Source organism: Pan troglodytes, chromosome 11, assembly GCF_028858775.2.
Source record: "Pan troglodytes isolate AG18354 chromosome 11, NHGRI_mPanTro3-v2.0_pri, whole genome shotgun sequence".
Lineage (NCBI taxonomy): Eukaryota > Metazoa > Chordata > Mammalia > Primates > Hominidae > Pan > Pan troglodytes.
The window spans coordinates 101,605,244-101,633,196 of record NC_072409.2 but is presented as its reverse complement, the minus strand read 5'-3'; the positions used below and the strand labels follow the sequence as shown (position 1 = coordinate 101,633,196).

At 38.9% G+C, this 27,953-nt stretch overlaps 1 protein-coding gene and 1 long non-coding RNA gene across 21 annotated transcripts in view; one reads left to right on the top strand and one right to left on the bottom strand.

Moving 5' to 3' along the window:
* NFIB (nuclear factor I B) overlaps nucleotides 1–27,953 on the bottom strand; it is a 240,025-nt gene that overhangs the window by 172,058 nt on the left and 40,014 nt on the right. Inside the window, exon 1 of one of the 20 annotated variants that reach the window (XM_063787965.1) lies at nucleotides 19,666–19,799. The exons of the other annotated variants lie outside the window; for them this stretch is intronic. The gene's annotated coding sequence lies outside the window, so the exon portion shown is untranslated. Of the gene's footprint in view, nucleotides 1–19,665; nucleotides 19,800–27,953 lie in introns of those variants that run through there. 20 annotated transcript variants of the gene reach the window in all.
* LOC134807683 (uncharacterized) overlaps nucleotides 2,715–27,953 on the top strand; it is a 29,348-nt gene continuing 4,109 nt past the window's right edge. Inside the window, exon 1 of the long non-coding RNA XR_010148762.1 lies at nucleotides 2,715–2,925. This is a non-coding gene — a long non-coding RNA (uncharacterized LOC134807683). The remainder of the gene's footprint in view (nucleotides 2,926–27,953) is intronic.

Genomic DNA, 27,953 nt, shown 5'->3' with positions numbered 1-27,953 from the left:
CCTGTAATCCCAGCACTTTGGGAGGCTGAGGCAAGCAGATAACTTGAGGCCAGTAGTTTGAGACTACCCTGGCCAACATAGCAAAACCCCATTCTACTAAAAATACAAAAATTAGCCAGGCGTGATGGCACACACCTGTAGTCCCAGCTACTCAAGTGGCTGAGGCATAAGAATCGCTTGACCCTGGGAGGTAGAGGTTGCAGCGAGCCATGATCACACCACTGCACTCCAGCCTGGGCAACAGAGTGACACTGTCTCAAAAAAACAAAACAAAACAAAACAGCATTTCTCCATAAGATGCTCCCTCCACCCCTAGAACCAGATATGAGCTCCTCCACTGCATCTCAGTAGCTTCACATTTATACAGTACTTCTCTTAAAGACTGACTTGATATGGGCTTGCGTTACTTACTGATCTTATCCCTCCACCAGACATAAGCACATAAGCATGGAGACAAGCATCTTCAGGGATGCGCACTCAATAATCGTTTGCTGATTTGAAGTGAAATGATGAGGCTAATTTATTTTACAGCACTCCCGTGCATTGGTTCTCTAATAGCTGCTCAAAGGCCCTCCACTGATCCAAAAGCCCATCTGCTATAATATCAGTGTTAACAGTGATACATAGGTTCCTGAGATAAATAATTTAATTATCACATGCTTATTAGGGTCTCACCAAGAGCAGAGCCATTTACCTCTTTATTTGAATAAGACTTCTGAAAAATGCTTTGTAGTTGGGATTCTGTGTGTGTGTGAATCTATGCATGTGCATATATGTGCATTTACAAGCAAGGTCTAGAGGCCTAAATAATAATAATGATCTTTTGCTCCTCTTCAGTGAACTTCAGACAAGTACATTAAAGCTACAAGCTTTAAAGTATTAGCTTATGAAAGTGCCAACCATGCTTCCAAATTTCAAAACAAAATAACCTTCGCTAAGTCAGGAAGATCACTTGAGGATGGGAATTCACCACCAGCCTGGGCAACATAGCAAGACCCCATCTCTTCAAAATAAAAATAAAAATAGCCAGGTGTGGTGGCGCATACCTGTAGTCCCACTTTCTTGGGAGGCTAAAGTTGGAGAATCACTTGAGCCCAGGAGTTCGAGGCTGCAGTGAGCTATGATCACACTACTGAACTCCAACAAGGATGACAAAGTGAAACCCTGACTCAAAAAAAGAAAGAAAGAAAGAAAAAAGAAACTTGGCTGAACCATGAGGGAGTTAACACTTGGACATTTTTTGATTCTGCAACTGTAAAAGAATCTTGCTGAATTTGTTGAACTTGTGTCTCTAACAGATTACTGACATTTCCTTAATGTAAGATCGCCTGGGGATTAAATCTCAACTGTAGCACATTTCAATGACTGTGAGCATCTGACTTTACCTTGTTTTACAATTCTCATGAAATGGATGTATGGTCAATGACTGAGGGGATGATAAACTTTATATTAACCAAACATGATATAAAAATCCAGGGCATACTGATGACCAGATATGGGCTGGTAAGAATTAGTTCTAACATAATATGGACATGGACATGCTTCAGTTTATATAAATTGCTCTACAGGTAGTGACAGATTAACCCTCCTAACATCCTTAAAAAAAGATAATAAAAGTTATTATTCACTTTTATTGATGAAATACTTGGAGTGTTTAGACTCTCACAAGGTCACTTAAATTACCTTTTAACAATCCAGCTCATTGATGAGTCTTGGTGTGTTCTGTGAAGCACTCAACTGACTGTGAGAATCACATATAAGAGAAATGATCAAATAGCCTGAATGCCTTTGGAAAACATTGAATTCAACTCTGTCCTGCTCAAGTTAGCTCCAGAATCCACACACTATGCTAGCACAGTATTACTGAAGCGCAAAACACCATGCTAGCATAGTATTAGTGAAATACAAAACACTGTACTCAAGGCACCTAGTTTAAATCCACCACCTATTAGCTGTGCGATCTCGAGAAGTCCCTTAATTCTCCCTCATGTGCAAAGGGAAGCTACCAATGGTGCCTGCCCCACAGGGCTATTATGAGTATAAAAATGAGACATTTTATGCAGCTTCTGTTTTACCAAAAATATTCATTTTGACCCACTTTTTCTAGAAGCTTCTCCCTCTAACAATATTCATATGTAAAACCAACAAAAACCCTAATCAAATTCCAGAGAGGTTGAATTTCAGGGTGAGGGAGGTCTTACTGCATTTTTGCCTTAATAATCTCAGTTTCATCTTTCATTCCATACCAAAACATGGTTACAGGGGAACTATGTTCTAAGAAAAAAATTTATTAATTATATACCCATTCTGCGCATTTAAAAATAAATAATTTTCCAAAAACTTTTACCTAGACAAGAAGCCCTCCTTACAAACAAAAGTTTTCTCTTTAGACCAATTTCACTGCTAACCATAAAGAAGAAAACATATAAGTAGGATGAGATAGAAGAAAAATCAGAAAGCAGAGAAAGACTAATTGGAAGACAGAGAAAAAAAGGAAGAGGAGTGAAATATAATATTCGTATTCTAGCTGCCAATCCACTAACTTCCAAAAAGGAAAGTGAATATGCCAGACCATTAAAATATTTCAGAAACACTAGCTTGTTTGGCAGTCAGAGTCTCAGAACCATGAGAATCACAGTTACCTAATCACTGTGAGCTCATAAAACTGGACCCAAAGTGACAAGACCATTGGGTGAGAAGGGTGAGAGGGAGCTGAGCAGGGTGATCTGCTCCAACAATGCACCAGTTCCAGAGGTCCTCTGCAGAACCTGAAGAGACAGCACAGCATCCTGAGGCTGTTAACTTCCTGACTCCTGCCTTTGAAATAGAACCAGGAACTGAGCTTCCATGGCCTAGTTTGACCTGGCTTCGCCACTACCCCAGTTCTGATGAGATTATGATCTGCTACCCCAGAACTAAGCAGAGGTGAGAGCCAAGATGCCTTTCTATGGCCTAGAGCACAAGAAGGGCCCACATAGTAACAAAAACACTGTCACTTTTATGGATTAGGCAGTACTGCCTAAAGGTTTAGCACCCAAGGCTTTAAAGCCAGACTGTCTTGGTTCTAAATCTGACTTTGACACCTACTAACTGTTTAGCCTTTGTTAAGTTGGTTAACACAGAGGCTCAGGTTCCTCACCTATAAAATGAGGGGAAGTACGAGGTTACTCTGAATATTAAATGAGATATACATATATAAAACTGAGTATAGTCCTAGAACACGGTGCACACAAGGTGACAGCTGTGCCTTATTACAGCTACTGCACAGCTGAAAAAAACTGTGAAACACTGAAAGTCACTCTTCTACAAGCTGGATATTAGACTGTGAATTCCCCAGGACCAGCAAAACCCAGCATTCCCAATGCCTAGCTCAGTGCTGAATGAACAAGAGAGAAAACCTCAAAAATCTTTCAGTAATAGAAAGATAATTCTGGACAGGTGCAGTGGCTCACACCTGTAATGCCAGCACTTTGGGAGGCCAAGGTGGGTGGATCACCTGAGTCGGGAGTTTGAGACCAGCCTGGAAAACATGGCGAAACCCTGTCTCTTCTAAAAATACAAAAAATTAGCCGGGCATGGTTGCGGGCACCTGTAATTCCAGCTACTTGGGAGGCTGAGGCAGGAGAATCGCTTGAACCCAGGGGACAGAGGTTACGGTGTGCCAAGATCGCTTCACAGCACTTTAGCCTGAGAGACAGAGCGAGACTCCATCTCAAAAAAAAAAAAAAAAAAAAACCGAAAGAAAGAAACATATTTCCAAGACTAAGGCCAATAATGCGCCAGCTATGGTTTCCTTGTCATTGAATTTATTAATATAAGTAGGCAGAATTATTTGTTATCATGCTAAAGAAAAAATGAGATTTTTTTTAACGGACAAGGTTTTCTTAAAGCATTATATCAGTATCTCAGTATCTCCTATAAATAGATTTTGTTTAAGTAATACAATTTACTAAACTGTCTGAGCAGTGTGGACTTCCCCCATATTTATGTTTTTAGTGGCTGTAGCTGTTGTGGTGGTCAAACATTGAGTGTTCTTTTATGAACATAGTTAGCATAAAAGAACCTTTTGATGACTCATATTAGAACATGAATTTAATAGAAGCAAAGGTACTGCTTATCACCACTGAGAACATTCATTCAGATCTACCAGAGTTTTATAACTGCTCTGATCTAACAGGGCAATTTATTCCAACATGCAATTTAACCAATAGGCTGTTTAACCTTGGATACTTATTAGTAAGGGAACAATGCTTTCAGGATTATGCTGAATAATTCAGCCCTTCCAGTCAAAGAATTTTTGCTGGTGGGTGAGAACAGCATGTTGTCTAAGTATCTGAAAACATTTCTACACATCTGGAGTATGTGGCCCTGTGCTGCCTTTCCAGGCCTGCTCTCCCAGCCAGAACTTCTTCTGCCATGGGGCAAGACAGTGGAATAGAACTATCTTATAAACTTTTTTGAACAAAGACAGATGATCTTGCACTACTACAGTCCCTGTGAATTCTTTCTGCTGCTGCCAACATATAGTATTTTTAAGTTTGCTCCTAGGTGTTTTACAGTAGAAGCCATTCCAAATAAGATTTTGCTGAAGGTTCGGTATGAGCTATGCAACTACTCTGAGAAATAATCCCATTATTTCAACTGTTTACTTTTCCATTATACCCCATTTCCAAAATACTTGCTTTTAAAAGTTTTACATCCTATCTTCATAAATCAAGTTAGTAAGGATGTCATTCCTTTTTAAAGCATGTTGCATAGAAACATTATAAAAACAAAATACATAAACACACATGTATACATGCACACCACACACTTGCTCAACTTGAAACTGAGCCCCAGGACTAACAAACACACAGTCCAGGGCTCTGGTTACTATGCCTTCTTTCTAGGATCTGGCTTCATTTGGAGGCTCATATCCCATACCAGTGCTCCTCAAACCATGTTCTAAGGTCCACGAAATATTAATAATAGTTCTATGGGGAGTGGGGGAGTGGTATAATCAAATTTGTGGTTTTGCCTTAGGACAAATCTGAATCATAAGCACATAAGGCTCATGAGAATCTCTTAGGTATTGAGTGAACCCTGCCAACTATTCAACATTCACATCTCATTCACTGTTACATACAAAGCTCATGAAGTGATAACATTTCTTTGTTTTAAAAATAAAAGAGCACTGAAAACAGAAGTCAATTGCTTGTGATGGTGATGAAAGTGAAGAGAAAGTGAAAAGGCCTAAGGAAGTGATGGTTCTTGGAAGAATACAGATGTCTAGGAAAGAAATTATACTCCAAAGAGCTACCTGTAAATTTAGAAACTCATCATTATCTCTGGACAAATCTTTCATAAATGTCAAAGACCTGCTACATATCAAAATGGTCTAAGTTCCTAAGCATCATAGAAATAAACCGGACTTGACTGTGGATTCTACTTGAGCAAAAGATCCTATGGCTGAGTCTTGGGTATGAAGAGGGAGAAGTTTCTCACATAAGCATGGGCCCATGGGGCTTAGACTCTGGAAAGACAGCTCCAGGGGTACTGCCACACATTGATGTTGGTAGGATCTTCTGTTTAAAAGGTATTGGTGGCCGGGCGCAGTGGCTCACGCCTGTAATCCCAGCACTTTGGGAGGCAAAGGCAGGCGGATCACTTGAGGTCAGGAGTTTGAGACCAGCGTGGGAAACATGGTGAAATCCTGTCTCTACTAAAAATACAAAAAAAATTAGTCGGGCGTGGTGGTGGGCACTTGTAATCCCAGCCACTCAGGAGGCTGAGGCACGAGAATCGCTTGAACCTGGGAGGCAGAGGTTGCAGTCAGCTGAGATAGCACCACTGCACTCCAGCCTGGGCAACAGAGTGAGACTCCATTTCAAAAACAAAACGAAACGAAACAAAACAAAACTATTGGTGAAAAACAGATATTTTAGTTGACTGGGGCTTAATTTGAGAAGTAGGCCTCCAATACAACCTGAAGATGGATTCGTGGTGGTACAAGTTTGCCTTCTGTGAGGGTCTGGAGGAAGCACTTTTATTAACAGGTGCCAAGTAGAACTGCTGGGTCCTGAAAGAACCTACAAGACACTGGGGTGAGAACAGGTAGAGAAGAGTCCAAGTGCACTGAGAAAAGTGAGGCGCACTGACTTCAGAGAATGGATCTAGTTTCTTTCCTGTCAGTGAAAACTGAAGCTCACTGGAGTTCTGAGAGAGCCTCTGGTCTCCTGGTCCACCCCAGGATGGCTCAATATCTGTAATGCAGAGGCTGAATATGTATAAATGCAGAGGCCCAATCCAAGCACTCACTATGACTCACCAAGGACACTATGAAATGTGACCAAAGTCTTCCGAACAAAATTGCTTTTCAGTCATGTAAATATCCTTTTAATTCATGTTCTTACTTAGTTTATGTAGCTTATGTGAAACTCGTTTGTCACTTCCTAAAGATTTACTTTTGTCGGACTCCAGGAAGGATTGTCTAACTTTTCCCTAAATCTCATGGTGCTTCAAATAACAGGAATTTTTCCCTCCTCTACGGTTTTGATTTCCCATGGAAGACAGCCATTTAGGAAAGTTACCTGCATGCAGATATATGCACAGCTAAGGCAACATGGAGGTGTGCCAGTAGAGCATATCTGAACTGGCCATTGTCTACCTAGAGTGACAAACAAAATGTAGAATCTTGCAGGATAGCTCAGATCCTACCATCCTGACAACCAATCACAGATCTGTCTTCTATACTGGGTTCAGGCAAGGCAGCATGCTTATTGGCCTATATGGGGCATGGATTGGCCCAAAGGACCTGCTTTTTCTGAATTTGAAGGCACTCAGTTCAGCGAGCTACACAGATGGTGGCAAAAGGAAGCCACATCATTGGTTCTTGCCTCTCCATCACAATATGTCTTAGCTTTTTAATAGCAAGAAACATGTAGGTATACTAAATTGGTGGAATCCAGGAAAGGAGGAGGAAAAAAGTCAAGACAACAGCATTTAAGACTGAAAAGGGGCCGGGCACAGTGGCTCACGCCTATAATCCCAGCTCTTTGGGAGGCCGAGGCAGGCAGATCATCTGATGTCAGGAATTTGAGACCAGCCTGGCCACCACGGTGAAACCCCGTCTCTACTAAAAATCCAAAAATTAGCTGGGTGTGGTGGCAGGCACCTGTAATCCCAGCTACTCAGGTGGCTGAGGCAGGAGAATCACTTGAATCTGGGAGATGGAGGTTGCAGTGAGCCGAGATCATACCATTGCACTCCAGCCTGGGCAATAGAGCAGGACTCCGTCTCAAAAAAAAAAGACTGAAAAGGCAAACTTGATGAAAAGGAAGAAAGAAGAAACTCAAAAGCAGTCACATCTCAAACCTTTTGTTTGAAGATAATATATACCATTCATATCACATTTCAGCCCGTAATAAGGCAGTGTAGTTGAGTCCATTGTAGGGGCCAAGGGAAAACATCCCCTTTGCTCTCTAAAAGTTTGTTGAAAATTAACTCACAAAAGGCAGATTAAGAGGAGAAATGGCATATAAATTTATTAGTGTGCAAGGGGGAGAATCCAGGGATGACTGCCCCATATCCCAATGGGGTACAGATGCTTATATACACTCCTTCTTAGAGGAATGGGAGATGGGGAAGTCTGGATGGTTTTAAGGGGACAGTAAATGATTTTTAGGGGAACTTAATGAACTTAAAGTGGTCTGGGACAAAGTCTGTTGGGCCCACACAGCAGACAATGGTTTGTGACAAATGTCTGTCCAGATGTGTTGACAGGCTTCAGTGTTTCTTTACATGCTATGAGTTCAGTTAATGGAAATTCGGGGAAGGAACCAGAGATAATTGTTTTATTCTTTGGTGCATCCGAACTTGAGGCAGATAGGGAACAACTTCCTCCTTTGCTTTGGGAGAGACAGAGGATTGCAAGGCAGGAGGTGGAGGGGGTACAGTGTCAGAGAGACCTAAGGCTGCTTCTTCAGCTCAGCATGTCAAAGTGCCACATTTTGGTGTATCGGTTTCTGAGCCCTGACACTATCATGTCACTTTTCACTTATCTACACAGGGCACTAAGATGCACTGCACCGGCCCTCACCATGACTCCTCCCTCTTGCTGCCCTTCTCACTCCAGGCTCCTAAACACAGGCCACCTATTTGATGGGATATTTCAAACCTGGCTTTGATTGTGAGGGTCAGTTTGGCATACAGGTGATTTCCTTGTAGATTAAGAACATTTACTTTCTTCCTGCTGGATCCCTCCCAGAGATACCATCAAACCTCTACCTACGCAATTAGTTTTCACAGGTGGCTGTTTTGCCTCCAGTAAAACTACTTTCTTTCTCCTTCTGCAAGTCAAAGCAGAGCGAATGCACACGAAAACATTTCAGATATGAAATAAACACGTTCATAAAGGCAGCTATGATGTAATGTATCATTTTTGACTGATCCAAATTATGGAATGAACTCCCCACACCAGGATTAAAGTGAGAAGAATCATTTCTGGAAGAAGGAGCGCAATGGGATTGTGGTGGGCTGAAGGCTAGAAAAAAGGGTTAGAATTGAGACAAGGAAAAGGAGCCACAATTTATGCTGGCTTGTAACGGCTAGGGTTTTCTGAGATGCTTTCTCCTTTCGTAAACTCTGTTACTGTTGAAAATCCTAACTTACTAAAGACAGAACCGAGAGTGGAGAAAGAAAAGATGTTCATACACATCAAGAGTCACTGGTAAGGCAGCTGTTTGTTTTTTGTTTGTTTGTTTGTTTGTTTTTTGTTGTTGTTGTTCCTGCTGCACCAGACCAGTTTCAACATGAAACTGGAAAGTTTTGAGATGTAGTTGTTTCTCTGGTCCTTTTTCTAGTAAAAGGCTCCCATTTTAGAGGCAGCCATTTCCAAAGGAAAAAAAAATTCAATGTCGACATAAATCCCTTGAACTAAACATCTGTTTAAACTGTTTCTAGGTCAGGGGTCTAAAACTGTGAAACACTAGGGGTGCAGACATGATTTCTTTCCCAAGGTCTCCAAGTACTGCGGCATGCACATATCCTGCCATATTGTTTAAACATCTGGCTCACTTCCCCCTAGAAGAAAAGGGCTGATAGGGTGGGTTGTTATGGCTTTTTGTCTTAACCTATAACATGATTTTGTTATTTGTACAGTCTCTAAAACAAACTACTGTTAAACAAGGTTTTTTTCCCCCTTACTGCATTATTTAAAGGTGGATGTTTCAATGGCATTTGAATAGCATGAGGGGATTTTTTTTTTCATAAAAGCTACGAACTCAAGGATGTTCATGAAGAAATAGTTTCCTTCAGTTCTTCCCTATGAAGAAAAACTCTTCCAGAAGTTCCACTTTCAACATTCCCCTTCATTAACAAAACCAAGTACGTACTCTTGTTTTTAAAAGTCTGTTTCCATACCCGTATCTACCTATGGAAAAAGACTGTGTTTAAAATATTAAAACATAAACTTATTTTAAAAAGATGCGAGGTGGAGAGAGTTCAGGTGCAGCTTTCCCAAAAGCCTGGCTCAAACCCTGTATACATATGGAATTCAGCACTGCGACCTCAGAAGGATCTGAGTGGCTCTACACAGGTTTGCCATCTAGATTCTTCACCTTTACTACTCAAAATCACCCAAATAATTTGTGTGTGCATCTGTGATGAAGAACAGTTATGAGCCTACATTATCAAATTCAGAATTGGAGTTGAGGGATAGCAAAACGAAAACTGAGCTGCAGACAAATAAAGTGGCCCATTCAATAAAAGTGAAAGTATATGCTGTAATCCGTGAAACCCAAATATCAGGGTTTGTCCTCTGCATCTGGCAGTTACTCATCCTCCTCGTACAAACTATTACTGCTCCTGTGTTATGTCCATGTCTCTCCTAAAACTTGCTGGAGGCAAAAAAGCAACCCTGAAAAAGTTCCCAGTTTAAGTGAGAAAGAGTGATTTCACTGACAGGGCAGAACAACTGCCCATGGTTGTCAAATATAATAAAAGGATTAGAGTTTTGTTTTGACTTATTTTAATGTACAAAGGGAGAAAGGAGACAAACTTCAAAGGTTTTGCCTCTAGCCCAGACTTCCGGCCTCAGGGAAACAAATTTCCTAGTGAATATTACAGAAATATAGAAACGACTATTTAAAATTGACCAAAAAAAAAAAAGCAAATAGATATCCCTACTAAGACTAGATATGTATTTCAAAAGTCCAATTTTATTTTTCCCTCCTCTCTGTTACTAAGAGAGGTGGTTCAATATCCACTCCTGGCCTTACTTCACCTGCCCAGTCAACAACCATTCTTTTCCCCATGGAAGGTTATTTCTATATTTAGGTCATTTGTTTTTTAATTCAAAAGTACGTGCCCAATAAATAATGTACTAGGAATAAAGAAACTGACTAAAGGAAGATACTATTATAAAAATAGAAACCAAAGGAACCCCTACTTTCTGTGCATTTAAGAGCATTTAGGTGAGAAAAAGACATATTACTGTGGTTTCTTTAGGAAAGTAAAAACACTCAATGATGAATTTTTATCTATCTGAGGATTACCCAGATTACAGTAAGACAAAAATTTGCATTAACCATTCAAAGGGTCCGATCTGCTATATGTCCCCTACAATATTAAGTACATACTTCTTTCCTGGATCTGTTCTTATTTTCAACAGACTCTATTTCTAGAATGTAGAGAAGAAAAGGATTTCAAACAGTCTGGAAAATATCATTTTTAAGTTCCAATCAGAGAACGTTAAAGCCAATAAGGAACTTGAAAGGAAATCTGGGCTATCCCCCAACCTAAGGCAAAGCCACACTGATAGCAACCCAAGCGGATAATAATCTAATCTAACTTTAGGATAAGTTAGGTTCCGTGACTTCCCTCTTAACATGTTCCTGTGCCTGACACCCGTCTACTCATGAAATTTCTTTTCAAGCTGCAGCCTATGCACATTCAGTTATTATCAACAGTGTTAAGTGAGTAGAAAGAGATTCAGGGGACAACATGAGACACTCTGCAAGATCAGTCATGAGAACAAACCCAAAGACCTACTGGACCCGAATTTATTGATCTGGGAAAGGTATATCTAGGTCTCAGCAATGTTCTTTGGATCAGGATTTGGAGAAAAGGTTGTATCTACCACTATAGATTGGATATTATATCCTATTTGCAACTAGAACTATCTATCTCTCTATAAATGATGAACAGTATTCAGCTACGAGGGAGGTGTTACAGACTGAATGTTTATGTCCCCGCAAAATTCACATGTTGAAGCCCAACCCCAATGTAGGCAGAACAGGGCCTTCATATCTGGAGATAAAGCCTTTACGGAGGTAATTAAGATTAAGTGACATCATAAGGGTGGGGCCCTAATATGACAGAACTAGTGTCCTTATCAGAAGAGACACCGGAGAGCTTGCTTGCTCCGTCTCTGCCATGTGAGAACACAATGAGAAGGCTGCCATCTATAAGCCAAGAGAAGAAGCCTCAGAATAAAATCTACCTTGCCAGTGCCTTGATCTTGGCCTTCCCAGCCTCCAGTGAGGAAATAAATTTCTGTTGTTTAAGCAACACAGTCTATAGTATTTTGTTATGGCAGCCCAAGTTGACTACCACGAACACCAATATGCTGACCACCATATCCCTCTCTCTGAGACAGCATTCCTCTCCCTTCTAGGATGAATTCAGTTATTCACTTAACAAACATGTATTGAGCATCACCTATGCATCAAGCATTGAGCTACATGCTAGAGATACATTTTTCAATGAGTTTGCAGTGTAGTGCAGAGAAAGAGTTCATTTAGCAATAAGCAAGTCTAGCATTCTGTGATCAGTCTTATGTTAGGGAAGTAGAAAGTACTATAAGACTCCATGGGGGAACAGCCAGCTTCAACAAGGGGAGATCAACTTACTGCAATACCAAATGTCTCAGATGGGCCCTGAAGAATGAATCAGAACTAATTAGCTGAAGGATGGGATGGTCAGAGAAAGGGAGAGGATGTTTGGTGTGATGACAGTAAAAAGGTCCTGAGGGCTGAAAGATGTGGGTTCCTCTCCCATACTCACTCACTGTAGACCTCTCTCAAGGGTCCATCTGTAGCCCTCAGATTCCCTCAAGAAGCAATCCCTTCCTTGACAGCTCCACTGGCTTCTAAGTCTTCAATAACACCCAAATCTGCATTCCTAATTATAACCATTCCCTTATGCTCAAACACTCTTTTTAATTGACTACTAGCTATTGCAGCAGGGCATGTGATCAATGGCTTATTTAAAATCCAAGTCTTAGCCAATTGTGGTGACTCACACCTGTAATCCCAGCACTTTCAGAGGCTGAGGCAAGAGGGTCGCTTGAGTCCAGGAGCTCAAGACCAGCCTGTGCAACATAGTGAGACCCCCATTTCTACAAAAAAAAAAAAAATTTTAAATAGCAGGTATTGTGTCCCATGCCTGTGATTCCAGCTACTCAGGAGGCTGAGGCAGGAGGATTTCACGAGCCAGGGAGGTGGAGGCTGCAAGGAGCCACGGTCGTGTCTCTGTACTCCAGCCTAGACAATAGAGCAAGACCTTGTCTCAAAAAAAAAACAATAAAATAAAATAAAACCCAAGTCTTCATGCTTCCCTCGGATCTCCTCTTCCTCTTATATGCCCCATTTTTGTGGACCATCTCAGCATTGATTCAGTGATGCAGTCATCTTCCCCTCCTCCCTCTCCCTTACCCTCTACATCTATCATCACCAAGTTCTTTTTCCTCAATATCTCCAGAATCTATCCATTCCTGTTGTTTCTGTTCTCGGTCAGATCCTAAGCACCAAATCTGAAGAATGATTTTTATTGATTTATTATTACAAATAATGACTTAAAACTTTAATTAATCAAAAGTTTCAATAATCCACTAATATAAAACAAAATGCAAAATCCAAGAGATGAAGGCAGACAGGCAGTAGAAAATTCACAGAATCAGAATTGGGGAAAACAGACAAATGAAAACAAATTTTGGGCTGTGAGCTTTCTAGCATACAGGGAAAAGAAGAAAACTAGATTGCATACACAGTTCTCATCATAAGATGAAAAGAGGCATGCCAACTTATCAGAAAAAGAAAATTTGTTTCCTGGAAGGGATTCTTCAGAGAAATATATTGCAGGGGAGTTGAATAAGGGACACTGAACACATAATAGGAAAAAGGTAGTTTTATACAAAAGCAAAGATCTGCATATGGATCTTTTACATATAAAATATTTTTAAATATTTAATTCACGGTGAAGCCAACCTAAGGTTAAATCATGATTCCACAAAAGTAGTCTGTAGAGGAATACAGCAAAATGCTTCTTATAGATAGCTTTCTGATAATTATGAAAGGTTAACCTGTCTCTGAGGTTATCTCAATAAATGCAAATGCCTCAAAGGGACTTTTAACCAAAGTTATATTCATAACTGATGTCACAAATAAGTACTGAAAGTACTAGGAAACCGGGTTAATTCTCATCTTTTCCTATTTCATTTCCTCAGAAAGACTTTCCCAAAAGACCTTAGCCAACAAAGACCCCCATACCCCAGTTTCACTTTAATCTATGTATTATCTATGACCCTATTAGTTTTCTCATAGCATTTAACACAATCTGAAATGACTTGCTTATAAATTTGTTGAATTGATTTGTTGTTCCCTGTGAATAGACAGTGAGCCCCCTGAGGGCAGAGACCATGTCTGTCTTGTACACTACTGTATCGAAAGCCATTAGGAACATCGGTGGTATGACAGGTGCTCATTTAAAACTTTACAATCTTTCAAATGAATAAATACGTAGCCTGTTTTAGGTTCTAAATATTTAGGGCTGGGCGCAGTGGCTCACGCCTGTAATCCCAGCACTTTGGGAGGCCAAGGTGGGAAGATCACCTGAGGTCAGGAGTTCAAGACCAGCCTGGCCAACATGGTGAAACCCCATCTCTACAAAAATACAAGAATTTGCCCGGCATGATGGCAGGTGCCTGTAATCCCAGCTGATACTCAGGAGGCTGAGACATGAGACTCACTTGAACCTGGGAGGTGGAGGTTGCAGTGAGCCAAGATCACGCCTGGCCGACATAGCAAGATTCCATCTCAAAATATATATATATATATATACTGTACCCAAAAAATATGGAGAAGACAAAGATAATATTTTACATGAAAATTTAAAAGCCTGGCTTAAAACGACCTCCTCCCTTCACTCCATTTTCTTCCTTCATTCCATCCTCCACTTTGCTGTCAGAATTGTCTTCTAAAGGACCACCTAAATATAACAGCTTGAAAGCTTGATGACCTACCCTCTGGAAACTCTCTAATGTGGCATTTGAAGCCCTCAGCAACCCTACTCTTTCAGCCTAGTCTCTTACGACTCTCCTCCACTTCGCCTACACAGGCTAAAGTCTAGTCACCCTCCCCTGATGGTTCATGACCCCCAACTACCAACATGCTGTCCCCATCCCCAATGACTTACCTTTTCTTGTGCTGTTTCCTGCCTCCAGGACCCCCATGCCTCACATCCTCGTCTAACAAAACGGTGCTCATCTTTCAAGCTCATTTCTTGAGTCATGAGAACCTTCTTTGGATTCTTGTGAATTCTGAATTGCCTCCTCTGTACTCCAATAGCTCTTTTTATGTATCTATGTGGCATTGTCTACTATCTGTTTCATATGAATTAGGTGCTTAGTTTTATGTTTCTGTTTCCACTGCTAGATTAGATTAGAAACTCCTTGAGAACAGGGATTACTTCATTGGTCTTCGTATTTCTCTAACCTTTAGCATGCTCCTAGACATGTAGTAAGCACAAAACAAATGTTCACTGAATTAGACATACACAAAATTAGAAGTACTAAAGAGGTATTGATGGTGACGGCTTTGGGTTTCAACTGTAAACAGTTGAAGACCTAGGTACAGTACGACCATTTATTAAATTACAGATAGTATCAATCTCCACTTACCGCTAACTGTGCCTTATTAGCAATTGTTTCATGTAGTCCTTGTTTCAGGAAAATTATTTATGTTCTAGTACATATGAGTAAATATACATTTTAAACTTTTTTTTTTTTACTAACAGTGGCTCATGTTACGAGGTCCTCTACTATATTAAAAACATTTTAATAGACTTTGTCCACAGACTGAACTTCTACTTTTTAATGTGACATCACATATAATACCACATCTCATTCTCTACAGATTCTGAAATGATTCAGGGACTTTTAAATCAGCATTTGCCAATAAAAAGACAAATTTTTCAAATTCTGCATCATATGTAAAACTAGCTCTTTTTCCTTTCTTTTTTTAACATTACAGAATACCTAAAACCTTATATTTGATGAAGCTTCTAAGTACAAGGATCAAACTATAATCGTGTCATTTCTTCAATACTTTCAGTACTGCTCCCCCACCAGGATTTAGTTTGCCAAATTACAACATCATTTTCAAAGTGCTACTAATCAACAGAGAGGGCAATGAATGAATTCACCCATATACATCTGTCAGGCTATTGAGCGATAAAGCATGGTATTGAGACATATGTGTTCTTACCATCTGCACACATTACAGCAATGCACTGCACACATATGATATGTCTGAACCTAATGTTACACGTGAAAAAGAAAAGCATTCATGCCAACCCTCAGTACAATTCACATCACATCAGTTCTACAACTGGTGGCTTCATGTTACTCTACATATACCTATATGTCCCGATTTTTTTTTGTGAAAAATGGTTAAGACACAGAATCAGATATACTCTTTAGGAGATTAGCTTCAATCTTATGCTAACAAAATCGCAGTCACACTCAAATGGAGTTACGGCAAGCAAATTTGCTTTCTCAGAACTCATAATTTTTACTTTACTCCTCTGAAAACTACAGAGCAGCAAGAAAGTTGAACTGAATAAAAACAAAATGGCAAGCTATATATATTGATTAATTTTACATTATATATTTTGGAAGGGCAAATTCATTATTTATACAGGTGCTACCTGACCTCCATCCAGCAAGTTATTCATTTTAACCTATTAACAAGCACACTATAAACAACAATGAAAGTTATATGACCTTACACAGCTGTCTCAAGCCACTGTACTTCCATCGTTAAGGAAACTGTTGGATGACCCTGTTGTCAGAACACACTAAATCTGTCTGAATAAGGGAAAACAAAACTTTGTCTCCAAAGGGTAAAAAATAATAATAATAATCCTAGGCAGAGTTCCTGTTCACACTGTACAGTTACTATTATTATTTATCATTTCTTATTTACCTGTGTTTTTAGTATAAACATTCCTGGAAGCTTTTATACTGCTTGTGGCACATAATCAGTTGCTTATTGCCAAGGGAAAGACTTTTTCCCCAGAAAGGCAATCTGTGCACACGCTAATTTGAAAGACAGGGTAGGAGCTGCAAGTGTTTTAATAGCCCATTATCAAAAATTATCCCTTGGCTATAAAATCCCCAGACCATTGGCTTGAGATCAGCTCAAAGAAAAATGAGATTACAGAATTTAATCTAGTGAAGGGGAGTGAGAGATGAGTTCTAAAAAGCCTTAGATCACCAAAAAAAAAAAAAAAAAAAAAAAAGGCAGAGGACAGAAACAACATCAGCTTAAACCTTCTACACAGTTACCTCCTACAAATCTGACATGTTCCAAGACTGATTTTAATTTTAAAAAGTAAGGTGTTTCTTTGCAACATTTTAATAACTAGGGAATGCTCAGTGAAAAATTACATATTGAGGTGACAGGAAACAAAACAGCATTTTGTCTTAAATTTGCACAACCTAATTTATAGCAATAAAGCAGAACCTATGAGTTCTGGTAAATGTCAGGGCAGTCATGTCCATTACATATGTGGATAGGTATGAAGCTGAGTCTCCGTAGGCCCTTCAAAAATTGCACACAGCCGCCCTAATGCAAACCAGAAGTCTCAGGCTGCTGGATGAACACTCAGATTCGCTCCCATGTGGATATTTAGAGAGGGTCTCCTCCACCCCCATCCCCATTCTCACGTATGCATGTTTTAAGAGACCAACCAGAGGCCATAACCATGGAGGTGGCTCATTAGAAGAGACCTCCCACCCCAACAAAATCTGGCCCAACCCCTGCAAAGAAAGCACCAGCGTCCCATAGAACCTCCCCCTCTCCCCCTAACCTCTACTCTCTTACTTCTCCTCCCCCTTCTCCTCCTCCGTCCCCGCACCCCTCCCCATGAGCATCTGCCTGGCCCAATCTCGCCTGGGCCAGCTCCAATAACAACATCTGCTTGGCAGCTTTTCAAGCCCACGGATAGTTATCTAACTGAGGCTTTTGTGCTGTACTGTTTATTCTATGTGAAGAAATGCCTCCTTAGTTGAAAGAGTACTTTAGAAAAACTGTGCAGCTATTAGCAAGTGAAGCACAAGGCTAATAACCCCCACCTGCTCATCAAATTAATTATGACATCTGAGTCATTATAACTCAGAAAGAAAACACGACTGCAGATTTGTCACATGTAGGAATAAACATGTATTAGGACCGGGAAAAAAAATCAGACCAAGAGACTCAGCTGGACAAAACACATGCTTCCACCTTTCAGAGACTGGAAATATGGATCCTATCTTTCCAAGTGAAACTGACGAAGAGGGATGAGGTGGTTGGCCAGATAACCACACTGCTGTTACATGGAGCAAAATGAGATAAAGTCAGGGATTAGGGAACCTCACGGAAAACACTGTAAGGTTGAATAATAATTTATTTAGAAAAACTAAAACTCTATATAAAGCCATTTCACAGAGCAAAACATACTGCCCACAATGAACGTGACCCTGTGTCATCTGGTCCATCTTAAAAACACTCATAAGAACTCTGGGTAGAGAATTTTTGTCCCTAGGTACAAAAGAATATTTTAAGGGTGCTAATAACTTTAGCAAAGCAATACCTTAAAAGTAAAAATAAAAACTTGCCATGAAGTTATTGCATTTCCTAACCATGAGTGCATAAGACTAGGATTTTTAAAAGGCAAATTCCATCCAGTGGCCATTAAAAAATTACATTTAATAGTCAGACATGTAAGAGTATATCTCATGATCAGTAACATTTTGCTAATATTTCATACTATTAAAAGGTGCAAGTTTTCATTATACGTTTTGAACAAACTTAAAATAGCTACTAACCTCTTTTTTCCCCCACGTATTTCTGGAACTTGCAACTATAGCATATATTTTAAAATATCTTACTCCCAACTTTTCAATCTGGCTTTTTGTCATAATTTTAAAATGCAAGTAAATTTTAACAAAGGTAAAATTATTTTAAATAGAACATGACTTAATAGGATGATGACCCATGCAATAGAGCCACAACATTTTTCCTTGCCATTATTTTAAAGGAAATAAATTATAACATGATATTTGCATGAATCATAAAATGCTATCATTTAAAAACACTCCTACTGAAAATGTTTGCAGCTATAAATTTAAAGCCTCTTCATCGTCCTACAATATCTTTGGTATTAAAAGAACTTTTTAAATTATTTTCTAGTATTTGTGCTGCCAGTTTCATAAAACATAAATCCTTCTATGAAAGCATATGACTCTTGCTAAATAACATCGGCCTGCTCCACTTTATCTTCTACCTCCAGGAAAGTCATCCACAGTAGCAACAGTTATAATCAATTCTCGCAAAAAAAAAAAAAAAATTCTATCTTTTTATAAAAGCAAAACCCACAGAAGAGTTAATTTTAAAACAGAACATCCTACATTTTTAAATCCTTTGAGGTTTAATATATTATGAAAGCAAATCTCAGGAAGCAATACAATTAGTCTTTTCTCTCGGTAAAACAATTTTGTGTTAGAGTCTAATGCTGAGTTGATTTATGTAAATGTGTTACTTAGCCTCAACTTAAGATATAAATCCAGAGTAAACATAACAATGGCAATCCCGACAGTCTGCTTTGCCAAATCAGAAGATTTAGTCAGCCTAGACTAAAAATGAATTAAGATTATATTGAGAGTGTCAGTCCTAAGTCAAGAAAACATGCCCAGCCAGGGCACGCCAGGGAGAAGATCACTCATTAACGAGCCAGCAATGCTACAAAGCTTTTGCTCGTCTGGGAAAACATGTTCCCAGTTTTAAACTCCACAGCAAATCAAGGCACTCTTTTTAATAAGTACATTTTCCGTCTCTTTCCCCCTCATCAATCCCAAAAAGAAACTCAGCTTCTCTGTGTATTATCTGTGTAACTCTACATGTCAAACTACAATAGGCCTTGTATCCTTTAAGGTAACATGGGCCAGTGTCTGAGGTGGAGTGGAAGACTTGGGGCTGTGGGGAGTTAATGCCTCCCTTCTCAAAATAACTTTCAAGTTGTCTATTAACAACTAGTTCCCATAATTACATATTAAATTTCTTTACCATGATAGGTTACAGTTATACATCCCAAATAAATCTGACTGTGGAGTACCTGCCGGCAGATTTCTGTCTCTGTTTCCCCAAACACATTGACACACAGCTCAGAGACAAGCTGGTCAGGCATGCTATACAGAGGTCCGTCTGTCCTCGCCTAAAAAGTAAATAAATTATTTTGTGAAAAATATCCTTAGCAAGGATCAGTATTATTGTCAGTGTGACTTTAAAATTCTAAAGGCATGCCAGAAAGAGGGCTACATAAAATTCAGCAGTTTCCAGATCATACACAGTACAGAGATTCTCATACCCACTTAATCTCAGCACGCATCTCCACCCCTACTTCCTTCCCAATGGTATGTGGTCTTGAAAACACAAATGTTCACGTTTCCTGAAGCTGAGCTGCAAAGGAAAAGTCTCCTCCCAAGGGGCAGAGCTGTAGGCTTTTGGTGCCCCTGAAATTGTTCGCTACAGTACAACATAATGTGACACTCACCACAATTAGCCACAGGGAAACAGTCTTTTTTTCACCTCTGATGTCATATAATAGATTTGAGATCACATCAGTGAGCAATGTTATCTACAAGTATTTTTGGAAGTCTTGTTAAAAGAGCCACGATACTGCAAGCCTAACTTGAAGTGTAAATGGTGAATGCTTCTCTATATCTCATCTTGACCACTACTTTACTGAAGAGTGAAAAATGACAGATGCAAATTATTTTTCAGAAAGTAGACATTTCCACTGGTAGTTCTTCCTAAGTAATCTTTTCTTCTCTCTCATGCTCTACCCCCTTTCTCTCTCTAGCATTCTTCCTCCCTACACACACACACACACACACACACACACACACACACACACGAAGACATCCATTAATATTAAGAACAGTCTTCTGTAATGTTTTTCAGAATTTCTCAGGGGCTTAGGAGGGCGGCAGCCGTGCCAAAATTACAAGCTTTCCTCTAGTCAGAAGGGATGTCTTTTCAAAGCCCAGCCCTCATTTTTCAGTCTGATGTAAGTAAATTTACCTCTGTGTGCTGGGCTGAGCAGCTTTTCTTTGTCGTTTTTGTTTTTCTAATAGCTGCTGCTCTGGCAGAGCTATTCATTTCAAAGGGAAGTTAGAAGCATTCTTCACTCTTCCCCTTTTAGATTATTTGCAGTTACTGACTCTTCTGAAATCTTAGATTTGAACAGAAACCTAAAGCACAGCACCATTTTAAAACAGCAAATCACCAGCATTCCTGGGATCACATTTCTCTAGAGCAACTATCCAACATGAGGCACAAGAATTAAGTCGAACTGGGCTAAAATTGACAAAATTAAAGACAAAGAATTATCTCTTTTAAAAATTGGGGCCTACTGTGCTCTGACAGCATGCTAAAGGACAACCATCGTTTGGAAACATTGTTTCAGAACCAGAGAAGAGGCGGTGGAGTTCTGTTTGCCAATTAGCTAAATTAACTGATTTCTTAAGAAATCCAAGTGAACTGTATAGTAAGGTGGTCAATTTTTGGAAACATTGTTTAGGCAACAGATAAGAGATAGTGAGGTTTTGTTTTGAAGTTAATTTACTTCATGAGAAAGTCAAATCAACAGTCATAGTACCATGAAGCTGATAAGATCTATGATAAAATCCAGTGGGCGAACCATCAGTAAGTTCTTAATTTGCCCACGTCCCAGTATATTCAATGGGCTTCAGTTGGCAATGGCTGGACCTTGCTCTTGTTACTTCTGAAGGGAGTTGTTTTACGTGGACAAGGCCAGGATCATGGTCTCTGAGTGCTCCAAGGGGTTAACCTCTGTGAATTCTACTTCTGTGTCACATATTTAAATGAGTAACTTAGAGTTCAATATCTTTCTGTTCAACTAAAGTCAACTTCTTCTTTATCAACCAACATTCTCTTACTCTAATCGTTGAACACACTTGAATTCATATGAGTTCTGGGATTTTCATAACCATCAATCATAAAGTCATAGTAAGAAGAAGAATAAAGCGATATCAGTGTAGTTGAGGCAAACAGGGAAGAAAAAGTGCACAGCGCCATGGTTAGGATATCATGCCAGGCTAGGAACACTCTCATTAACATCTCCTGAGTCATCCCATTCACAAGCAGTATCCTTGAAGAATGATATCTGTGTATATAAGTGAAAACCCTATCACACCCAGGGGCTTATATCCTTGGCATCTTAATTTCCTAGTTGTGAGTATTTCTCTAAAAGGACATGAGTATAATGCTATCCTATATGGCATACTAAGAAACTGATGTAAAACTAAGTCTGCAGGAGAAAAGAGATGCTACATTCCTGCGGCAATTTTCAAATGGCACTAAAAATAGATAAATATAGCAGTAAGAACTAAGTCTCTCCTCCCTCACTTCCCTATCTCTATTTTTCTTTTACATTTGTGTGAATTCAGTAACCATAATCTATCTAATCCTATTATGCCAAAAGACTAAAAGTTGTTGATGTTCAAAACTCTACCAGTATACCAAAAACTTTGAAACTAGGAAGGAAAAAAAAAAACTTTCTTACCCTTAACCAGAAATGAAGAGTCTCTCAAGCATATATGGATAGCTTGACAAATTACCAATTTATACTGAAATATGAGAAGATGTTCACTAAGAATTACATGACTAGATACTGCAGGGGTTTTTTGTTTTGTCTTGTCAAGCAAAAAAGGTCTAGGTTTGCCATACTCCATTTTTTGGTATGAGGTGGTGAATCAAGCACAAATTTTCTTTGGCCTTAAAACATTGAAAATGCAGTAGAAAAACAGTTGGGGTAAAGATACTGTTCTTAATCCCCAGATCTAGACTATCTGTTGGGGTAGTTGCTTCCCAATCCTATTTTCTCAATTGTAAAATGGAAACAATATCTTAACCAATCGAAATAAATATTAAATAAGATACTTTAAACAAAAGATAAAGGTGCTTTACAATTTAAAAGTATGAGGTATACCTTAAACAGCTAATTGGAAGACATTAACATAATCTACATAGAATGACCTTCAGAGCAATATGGTTTGCAATTTAAGGAGTGAAAGGAAGATAAATTGTAATACAAATGTACCTTTCTCAGAGAAGGCTGAAAGGTACAACGCCAAAGGCATTATCTGCGGACTCAGGCTTCAGATTACCTTTGCCACTTCCTACATGTGAAATACTGGGTAACTTATTGTAAAATTCTGTGAGCTCTAATTTTCTCATCTTTAGATGAGTAATAATAATATCTATCTTGTGAAGGTTCCTGCAATATTTAAATAAAATGCTACACATAAAAGTATCTGACTTTAAAAATAATATTCATGCGAGGGAAAGCTGATCACACGAAAGGTTTCTTAGGGACTGTTTGCCTTCCATATCTGTCTTATTAATATAGCTTCATGCAGTCACCTAAATATCTTCAAGTATTGTAAACTGAATTCAGATTATGTGCTTTTTTAAAAAGTACATCTTTTCTATATCAAGCAGAAATCAGGCCAGAAAAAAATACTTCTGTAAAAAGCTTAGGAAAGAATAATTTTTCAATTCAGGAAATTTCTTCATGGTGCTATGAAGAATTTTTCTTGTACTGAACTGCTATTTGTGATCCACCTGATAAAAAAAGCTCAAAACACATTTCAAAAACAAATAGAATGCTTAAACTTTCTTAAAAGACAGAATGTTTTACACGTTGTATTTTGAGGAGATTTTTTTTTAAATAACAAGTTTTTACTTACTCATCTTTAAAATAAAAGAGAAAGTAACTGCCCAAGAAACAGCCTTATCTTTGGCTTTCTACAATTCAGAATTTTGAAAGAAATCCTCAAATCCTCCAAACAAGTGTAATACACATGGTTTGCTGGCAGAATTTATTCCAAGCATCTCCAGGCAATATGCATGTGCACCCGCGCACACACGTGCACGCACACACAGACACACACACACACACATTTTTGAATCATTAAGTCATTTGGAAGAATCTCCAGAAGTGTGCCGAGGCATGTTTTTGGTGTTTTGCCAAATTATGTGCTTCTGTTTGTGGCTTTCAAATATGGATTAGACAGACGCACAAGCATGTACTGTTTGGCAAGTAGCGACAATGGTCTAGTCTGAATTTAGTAATTTAAGCTTTTCATTAGTCCTCGTAGGTGAAAGAAAGAATTAACAACAACTTGTTTGAGCTCTATCTTTATATCCCTTTGTCATCCGTTCTTGTTCACTTGCCATAGATTAGAAGCCAAAGGAATTTCAGATGTCCTCTGCAGATAGACCTAAAGTAAGGGCTTCAAACAGGGGGTTCAAATGTCAAGTACATTTAAGCTGGAACTTGAACTTTTACTCATCCTTACTCTAAGGCTATAACTCTGCTTTTCTGAGTTCCCCATTGTACTTGAATATCCAGTGTACCCTCCTTTTTTCTCACAAAAAGTACAGATAGAAATTACCTAAAGAGATAAAAGGTCACTTGAGATTTCTGTTGCTCATGACTTGAAATTACCATGCACAACAGTAGACTTCTACATGGCAAAGCGCTCACAAAGATGTTTCTGTGTCCTGTGATGATCTCTGGGGGAAGCTATGTCCCTGCCACCCTGCCTCATGCTGTAGTCACTCTAAACTTCAGAGACCAGCATCTTACGACGATGAGTTTTGGCGCTAAGTTCAGAAAAATTAATCCTAAACTGTCACAACCATCCTGATGACCAGTATGTCTTTCTAATTAGAATCAATGCAGAAATCATTATAATTGGCAGTCCCTCCCCAGATCACGTGGAGAACACCATGGGAAGTGCAGTTGACTTGCAGTATTTGACATTTTCTTCTGTTGGTAGGTAAAAGTAATCTGATGTCCAATAGAAAAGTTCACAGGAACCATGAGGTAAAAAGGACCAAATGTTGACAAGTGGTCCATTGTTAATTGAGTCGTGCGAAGCTACAGAAAGATTAGTTTATACAGCTGCTGTTATTTGTCATAACATTCCTAACAAGATACATATGTTCAATCAGTCTTATTTTGCACCTCCAAAACTGGACCATCCAATGGTCTGAAACATGTGTAAATCAAAAGCAACAGTGTACAGAAGGAAGACCATGTATCCCCTCAGGTTGCCTCAATGGCTGAGGAAAGAAAAGAGGCGAGCCCCTGAGTGAGCGGAGCCTAGAATGTTTGGGTTTGGAGGTTAGTGAGTAAAACATGAACAATGAATGTGGGCGGGAAGCTGGGACAGAACCCTGTTAGGGTCATTACTAAGGTATAATGTTATTGACTGTTTTGTGGGGAATTTAGACCTTTAACCCCACCATGATTCAGAAGCAGTGACTTTCTTGGGATAAACTGAAAAACGAACTGGGGGGAAATAATTCCAGTCAGAGCACAAAGCTAACCATGTCACTTGTCCATTGTATTTTCCAGCAGTAGAACTTTACCCTACTTATAAACTACAGGCATACTGAGGGGAAAAAAATGTGTTAACTAACTTTAGGAAACTTTCACTAAAACACCTAAGCTAAAAGTCCACAAAAGGTTCAATACAAAAACATTATCAGTACTATCTATAAAACAGGTGTTAAAAATAAGGTGTTTCTTATCCTCAGGAATTTTTCATTTTAGTGAGGGTAGGGAGAAAAATATATGCATACACACACAGAGAGAGAGACGGACACAGAGAGAGTGTGCCTACAATTCACAAAGCCCTTTCACACACATTATCAAAATTTATCCTCAGGAGTGATTGTTAACAATGCCATCATTATACAGACGGCAAAACCGAAGCACAAGTCCCAGTCACTGGTAATGGAACCAAAAATGGAAGCCCAGTCTTCCCATCATATCCCCTACCTTTTCTACGATAATAAGAGGATATTACATCTACTAATCACTGTGATGAAAAAAGTACATCATGCCCGGAAACTGAATCCTGTTTTCAACACTGATAACTAGATTCTCCAAGTTGTATCCCCTTCCCACTACTTTCACACAAACATTTTACCTGAGACTTGACCACCTGAGATTGAGACCTTATTAAATCCTCATCAAAAAGGGAAATTAAGGCTAACAGTGATCAGACTGCTCCATAGAGAAGGGAGGTCAAAAGGCACGACTGCAAAGAAAGACTCTCAAGGCAACAGAGATCGATATAATTTACTTCAGAGAATAAAATATAAATCTAATTTGAAGGATGTTGCTCATCTACAACTCAAAGCACCTAAGATATTTTCCAGGATGGATATTTATGGGCCACAACATGTACTGCTGCTAGTCTGTATTTGCTCCTTCTGCACACTCCTTTCACACTCTTCATCTCTGGTTCCTTATCTTCTTATGAACTGGTTGAAGAGGCCATCTCAGACCTCAATAGAAGGTACAATTACCATAAAGCTCCCAAATGTAAACAATGGTCCTATAATAATGATGTGAACTCAGAAAGTAAGAATGATGTTTAGATTCCTTTTGCATATTTCTCATCTAAAACAATTTTCCTTCCCTCACATCTTTTGTGCTTTGATTAAAGCACCAAAACACACTTACAACACAACCAGCAGGATTGCTCTGATAGCAGCTGAAGTGCCCATTCCAATCGTATTAACTTGATCCAAGATGGTACTTCAAAATGACACACTTTGGAAATAACAGGTAGAATCCATGATTTTATTTCCCAGGAAGAGGAATTAATCTGAGTCCTGTATATCTAGTTTAGTACAAAGTCTGCTAAGGAGGTTAGTCCTATCCTGGATTAGCCTCACTAAGCCAGCTTAGGGGCTGATCTAAAATAATAGTTTAACAAAATGCCTGTGTCCAAAGGCTGATTCCACCACTTGCTAGTTGTGTGACCCTGGGCATAATCTTTCTGTTCTTTGGTTCCCTCACATGTACAAAGGAGATACTAATAGATCTTGCCTCATGGGGCTGATGTAAGGAATAGATGAAAATACGCACACACACACACACACACACACACACACACACACACACTCAAGTGTTTAAAAGAGTATCTACATTCACCACCCCCTTCAAGCCTTTACTTAAATGTTGCCTTACCAAGGAGGACCTATCCTAATCATTTTTTAAATACCTCAATCTTCTCTAACCCTACACTCACACTTTACTTATTTTAAAACTAGATTAGAGGCAGTATTTTCTATCAGATTAGTGCTCCTGTGGTCAGTATTCAATTTATAACACACCTTAAAAGAATAAGGCAATTCATTGACTAGTCTCCTCCTGTAACAAGTAGCTCCCAGGGAATTCGACTTCCACAGGAGACAACGTTAGGCAAGGGGGGACTCAGGAGACAGCTCAGTGTGGGTGCATAGGAGGTGTCTGTGGTTCCTTGGAGGATGCACCTATTTTGTAAATAATGAAATTTACTATTTTACGAGTAGTAAAATAGGGAAAAGAATCCTCAGGTATAGAAGGTGGCCAGGGAGACTACAGACCGAACTGATAACTGGTTTCCTTGGAGGAAGACTAGGATTCTTTCATATGTTATATAGTTGTGATCATTTAAAAAATAAGACTTTCTTATAATTTTCTGGAGATTCATTAAACTACAATACTTCATATGCAAAGGAAATTATGGCAATACATAAGTAACATAGCTCTTTGTGCCACAATATGTACGGTGAGCCAAAATGGGAAATTATATTTTTCTAGAAAAATCATTTTTACCCTCTCAAATGGTTGTGAGAGCAGCAAAAATAAAAACCTAAAATCTGTATTGTGGTTGCTAACTTGAACCATGCCAATGAACATTCAAAAGATTAATCAAAGGCTTGACAGTTGTTAACAGTTCAACATGGTTCCCATAATTATCCAATTAAACATATAATGCAAATAATAGAAGTCTTATGGGTTCCATAGAGCATGAATATCAGGCTGCTTCAGAAAACTATTAACTGTAATGTACTGTCTGCTGAGTCAGAAGAAAGTGAAAGGAGAACTAGTACATTTATAAAGGAAGGCAAGGAGTAGAAAAATAGAGTGGAGAGACACGTAACTCAACCACTCTTTATGTGGTCATATAAACACAACAGACAGTGGTAAAATCCAGAAAACAAAATTTAAGTAACAATTATTGTAAAACCAAAAGAATGTAGAGAAATGACTTTACCCTATAATTCCTACTGGCTGCACTATATCCACAGCATACTTCAACCACACTTTTCTAGCTTGCTGCTAAGTTAGAAACATGGATGTAATTACAGTTGTTGGCTTTTGACTCTGTCTATAAACCATGCAGAGATAAACTGCTATTAGTGAACATACCAACTCCATATAATTGTGTTTTGACATTATAGGTAAAAACAATGAGAAGGAAAACTAACCACAGCAATTATAAACAGCATGCTCCAGGGCATGTCAGGTCACTTATGACCTTGACTAAATGATTATAATCCTTAGGTTGTGTTCTCACACGTTCACATGCGCACACACACACGTGCACACCCCACACCTGTTTTTTTTTTAGGGAAATTAATTCAGTGAACATAAGAATGACTAAATCACATATTTATAAATGCCCAGAGGAATAAAAAATGGATGCTGCATAGGTCAAATATCTGTACTTTAAAAAAATCTTATTATATTTCAAAAAACCAATGTAAACTTTAAAGGAAAAA